The sequence below is a fragment of the Panthera uncia genome, chromosome E1 (assembly GCF_023721935.1).
Source record: "Panthera uncia isolate 11264 chromosome E1, Puncia_PCG_1.0, whole genome shotgun sequence".
NCBI classification, from domain to species: Eukaryota; Metazoa; Chordata; class Mammalia; order Carnivora; family Felidae; genus Panthera; species Panthera uncia.
In genome coordinates, this window is record NC_064814.1 from 1,571,053 (window position 1) to 1,577,147 (window position 6,095).

Here is a 6,095-nt window from a genome sequence, read left to right on the forward strand (position 1 = left end):
GGGGGCGACGTCCCCGGGCAGCCCCACAGCCGTGTGGCCTGCACGCTCTGTGTTGTGGGGCCTTGGTCCCCACGTTCTCTCCTTGTGTCTCTCTCCGTCTCTGGGTATCTCTCCACCTGTGCATCCCCTCCCATCCTGCCCCCAGCAGCCTGTCCTCGCCGAAGCGGACAGAAGACAAGTGCCTCACCTGACAGTCCCCGCCTGCACGGACCCCTGGCTCCCGCACGCCCCCTCCCCACACCCTGACCTGCTCCCTGGCCTTCTCCAGCGGCTGCCTCTCTGACACCTGGTCACCCCACCGAGAGCCATGCAGGCTGCGGCCCCCGAGTCCACGATCCTGGCCCCGCAGCCTGGGCACTGCGCCCCTGGAGGTGGGGTGTTTGCGCCTTTCAGTAGCTTGTTGCTGGACCTGATTCCCCCTGTCTTCTCCCTCCTACTCGGCTCCAGGGCCCTCCCTTAATTTTTCTTGGCTTTTCCCCTCAGAGGGGGGCCGTCAGACCCTGGGGGCTCTGTGGCCATGGTCCGGCACCAGAAGGGGCCAGATGGGTGGCCCAAGCCCGGGTGAGCCCTGGAGCTCTCCGGAGCCAAAGCCGGGGCTTCAGACAACAGTTACTGCTGTAACTGTGTAGGAGGCCCAGCTCCCAGGAGACCAGGAGCCCCCAACACCCCGAGGACCGTGGGGGGACAGTAGAGGCGGCCACACGCTGAGGTCTAGGGTGTCCAGGCCTCCCAAGGCTGGTCCCATCTCAGCCCCGGCCTGTGGGAGTTGCAGGTGCTGGGGTCACCACGGCAGGGGTGGCGCCTGGCCACGGGGCCGTAGCTTGCTCCGGCTCCGTGCTCCCCCTGCCCCTGCCCACTCCAGCCCCACGTCCTGTTTCCACCACAGAACCCCCCAAGGTGATGAGGGCGTCCTTGAGGGCTCTGGCTGTCCCACGCCAAGGTCCAGGCATCAAGGTCACCGCCAGCCTGTGCTGCAGGAAGGGGGAGGGGTGACTGGGAGGTTGGGGGGAGGGGGAGGGGACATAAAAAGAGATTACATTTTTTAAAAGGTACTCTAGCTGTCTGCCGACACCGTCTCTGGTCTCCATCCGTTTTATAGCCTGACGGCTCAGGCAGTGGGCCTCCTCCCTCAGGGTGTGCCGGGGGTAGGGGTGAGGAGCCAACCCCTCCCCTCCCACCGCCACCAGGGTGGCCTGGTAGATGGGCCACCCCTTCCCCTCCCTGGCTTCTGCCCAGGGGCTGCCCAGGCCACAGAAGCCCAGCCCCTGGCAGGACGAGGGCGGCCAGTGCAGGTGGGACCCCCCAAGGATGGAGAACGGGCCCCCAGATGGCGGCCACTATCGCGGCCCATCTATCCCCCCTGACAGGTCAATTTTCTCCCATGTTTTACAGAACCTTTCAGAGCAGGAAATGTGATCCGGGGGCTGATTTATGTCCTTACCTGGTCTTTGTTCACGAGCTGCCCTCTGCAGGGCTGTGCTGGGCGTCCAGGCCCTGGCCGGAGGACGTCTCCTCCCGGAAGGGGTTCCCATAATCGGCCCCTGCCGGGGGGCTGACTCCCAGGGCTCACCTGCGGACGTGGAACCAGCCGGCCACTGTGAAGGGGGGCTGTCGTCCGGGGGGGAGTGTGAATTCCCTGGCGGAAGGGCTACCGTGGGCACCACATCCTCCTCTCCACCTGCTCCTGGGGGTAGCTTCCTGGGGGGGGGGGTGGGCACACCTGGGGGGGAGGGGCTGTCCCTTGGCAGGTGACCTTCCATTTGGAAGGGACGAGTGACTGGGCTAATTGTGTCTTTTACGAGTTAAGTCCATTTTTGTTTCTCAAACTGAGCTCTTCTTTGATGCTGTAGCTGAGGTCTCACGGGACACCTGGGGACAAGGGTCGGCTTTCACCAGGTCTCCTCTGGAGGAGGGAGCCGTTCCCTTCGCCAGCTGCCGCCTGAAATAAAGAGGGTCTTTTGTGCACAAGGGAGGAGCTTGCAATCTTCTATGAAGTGGCATAGACCGCGTTTGGGAAGCTTTCAGTGGACCTTCCGAGCAAAAACGATGTCACGTGGCCCCTGCCCCGCCTCCAGCTCTGCCACTGTGCCTCCCCCCCCCCCCCCCCCCCCCCCCCCCCCCCCCGCCAAAGAGAACCCTGGGACCCTGGGGTCTTCCTCTGTATCCCCACTAGTTCTGCATGGTTTTGCCAGGTGGAGATGCGAACACGGCCTTCTGGGGGGCCATCACGGGGCAGACTGCTCCCCGGCACACCCCACTCCTGAGCTGTGGGCTCTGTGCCACGAGACTAGCAGGGGCCACGCGTAATTCTTGGCCGACGCAGCTCTGTGGGCTCCGTCCCCACGGGGAAACCCAGCCGCCGGGCTCCACCCCCCTGGCAGCCCAGGCCTTGGCCAGCAGACTCCGCTTGGCTCTGGGCGTTGACTCCTGACTAGGTCACCAGGTGGAGGCACAGAGAGAGTCCTCAGGGTGCGGCCGCCCAGGTCCCCTGTCCAGTCTGCGCCTCCTGATTCTCATCTCTGAAAGCTCTGGGCTGATACAGGACCCACAAGATGAGGCTAAGAGAGTTAGGAGTTGAGACTCCACTGGGAGGGGACTGCCGTCCAGGTTACACGCACCCACCGACCCACCTGCTGGTCCAGTCACCCACACATCCATCCACCTACCCACCCGCCCGCCTGCCCATCCATCCGTCTGTCCGTTTGTCTTCCCGTCCATCCTTATCTATCTCTTCCTATCCATAGTCATCCACCCTCCTGAAGAGGGCTCTAGTGATGTTCCAGACAGGGTGCTAGATATCGAGGCCACAAGGGCACACGAGCCCTTGCAGGAAGAGACAACAGCATGTAAGTCTGGGGGGCCCTGGGCACGTAGGACCCAGCTGGAGGAAGGAGAGGGCCAGGGAGGCTTCCAGGAGGAGGAGACGGAGCTCTCTGAGATGGGTGGGGAAGATGGGCCCACTAGGCAGAAGCCAGGTAGGCTTGGTTTCTTCAAGGAGCCGAGGAACAGAGGTGGGGGCCCGGAGCCGCAGAGCAGGGGAGACGGGGCTCATGCCCAGTCTGTCCACAAATGGGAGAGGCACAAACAGTCTCGTGTTTTGGTGGCTGTGGCTGCTGCACTAGGAGAAGGGGATCCGATAGGATGGGGCACACCCACCAGCTAGGGGGCCCAACACCCAGCTCTAAGGGACTTCCCGGGGTCCAGCGGGAGCCCCTCCTCCAGCCCCAGGCCCCTGCTTTGCCAGCCGGGCCCCCAACCCACCGGCCAAAACAGGTATTTTAGCAAAAGTCACCAAGAGACAGGGCTGGCTTCACGGAGGAGCAGCCGGGGGGGGGGGGGGGGCCATGCTCAGAAGAGCCCGTGGTTTACCGTTGTCTTGAAATTCTGAGTAAATTCATCTTTCCATTTGTGTTTGTGCGTGGGACAATGGAGCGTGTGCGAGAGTCGAGGCGACAGGTGCCCTATGTGCGTCTCCAGCTGTGCCGTGAGCCTTGTAGGCTGAGTCCAGGAAGCCCTGTGAGCAGATGTGGGGGCCGATGTTGCAGGAGCCCCAAAGCGAGCACAGGCGTGTCCCCTGTGAGGCAGCGGTGAGGTGTGGGGGGCACCGACAGCCTCCAGGGGCCACGTTTCCCTGAGAACCGGAGACCCCTTCAAACGTGTTGTGAGAAGCATCACCCGCTGACAGAGCCACCGCACCCCCGCTCGCTGGTGTCCTCGGCAGCCCAGCCCTCCCACTGAAACCCTGCTGGTCTGGGCAAGGGGAGGGACCCCCCGGGCGCCAGGCCCGCACCCAGGCCCTCCCCCGCCGGCTTCCTGCTTCCCGGACAGAGATAGTCTGCGCTCTCTTGCTAATAACCAAACCCAGGAGCCTGTGCCGGCGGCCCTGTGCGGACTGAGCGACCTCAGTGCTTCTGTCTGTATTTAGGGTGCAGCCTGGCATCGCCCAGCATGACGGTGACCGGGACAACGTGTGCCATTACTTTGCATTTTTCTTTACTGGAATGACATTAAATGGCCATTAAAAACACCATGAGGGGCGCCTGGGGGGCTCAGTCGGTTGGGTGTCCGACTTCGGCTCAGGTCACTATCTCACGGTTCGTGAGTTCGAGCCCCACGTCGGGTTCTGTGCCGACAGCTTGGAGCCTAGAGCCTGCTTCGGATTCTGTGTCTCCCTCTTTCTCTGCCCCTCCCCTGCTCATGCTCTGCCTCCGTCTCTGTCTCAAAAATAAATAAAAACATTAAAAATAAATTTAAAAATAAAAATAAATAAATAAAAACACCATGACAAATGGGGAACCACGGAGGAAGAGGAAGCTCATCTCATGCTCTCATACATTTTGGGGCATTTTCCCAGCCTTTTGAACGGGGCACATGTTCTCGTTTTGTGCCGGGCCCCACAGGGCATGTACTAGGTCCCACAGATGACAGGCCTGGCCTGGGGGTGGGGGGAGCATTAGGAAGTCCTGGTCTGGGCACCTCTCAGGAGCCACCTGTTGGGGTGACTCCCATCCACAGGCTTGAATTCTAGTGACTTCCATCCCCCGTCAGCTGAGAAACTGAGGTGACCTTGTGGCTCAGCCCCCAGGGAGGAGATTACCACACAAAGGGCCTCTTTTAATATCCTCCCCCCATTAGAGGCTGGGGGCCCCCAGGAAGGGTGGGGGAAGCTTCCTGCGGCCTCATGCTGTGACTGTCGTCCCCAGGAGAGCCGGGGGCTACTCGCCCGCTTGGGCCTCACCGCCAGGCCCCCAGAATGCCCAGCCCAGGGTAACTAGCCATCGGCGTGGAGTGGACAGGCACAGGGCTGGACCGCGCCCTATAAAAGGGTGGGCACCCTGACCCCCCTGCCTGCTGAACCAGGCTGGTGACCACACCTAGGCCTGCACAGCATGGGGGGAAGAGGAGGGGTCCTCTTTTTCCCAGACACACCCCCAGGTGGGTGGGACCACCCGCCTTCTGCACCAGGAGGGTGAGGACAGCTGGAGGGGCTTGGGCCGGGAGTCCGAGTCTGGGGGACCTTTGTTACTAGTCCTGACCTTGGCAGGGCCCTGGCTGTGCCATGGGTGCCTGAACTTGGCCTCAGCACCACCACCCCCCCGGCCTGGGATTTCACGAACCCACCCGTGTTATATGAAAACTTCTTCTGTGTTCATCTGGGCACCCAACAACGACAGTGACACCAGGTGGCAGTGATGGTGCCCGCGTCCGGAACACTCGTGCTGCTCGACCTTGGACACACGACATGGCAGGTGCTGTGACCGCCCTCTGCATCCCCAGGGCGCCCGTGAGCCACCAACGCTCCAGCAAGTGGAGGATGGTCTTTCCCTGGCAGAGTTAGAAGCGGGGCCCGCTGTGGCCACTTGCAGAGGAAGGGGTGGGCAGTGCAGGGAGCGAGCGGGGGTCCTTGTCGATTAAGCACCTGCTGTGTACCAGGCCCTTTGTGACACTCAACTTCCTGCCTCAGTCTCGGGAGGGGGTGCGGTTAGCACTGCATTTCAGTGAAGTCCCTGGTCCAGACTGCTGGCTGGATGTTGGGGGAGAGGATTTGAACCTTGTTTGGAACGTGCCGTCCTTCTGAGCCGTTTGTGTCGGAGAGGAGGACTGAGCCACCTCCCCCCACGCTGGCAGGGGTCCTGCGGCAGGTCAGAGGCACAGACCACAGCCTGCCACGGGAGGGACCTGAGGATTCACACAGAGGGCCTGTCCAGGCCCCGCCCTCCCATGCCCCTGAAGTGCCCCCCCCCCCCCGAACCGGGCCCCATCCCTCCTCCACCCCCCCAGGTCCCCTAGGCCCCCAGGGACAGCCTGTCCTACACCCCCCACCCATGCTCTCTGTCTCCCTCTCCCCTAGGCTGTCACAGGCTCTAATTACCTGGGTTCCATCTGCCCTGGCCTCGGCACAGCTGGGGACGCTCTCAGAAGCTCTGTCCCTCCCTCGTCTGGGCATGTCGCATTCCTGCATACCTCCCCGTGGCCACTGTCCTGCTCAACTGTGGGGCAGCCACGGGTATAGGGAGCCTGGGGGGCTGCAGCTGTTGGATGGGGAGCCTGGATACAGCCCAACTGTGCCCCAGGGCTCCCAGCTGTGTCTCCCC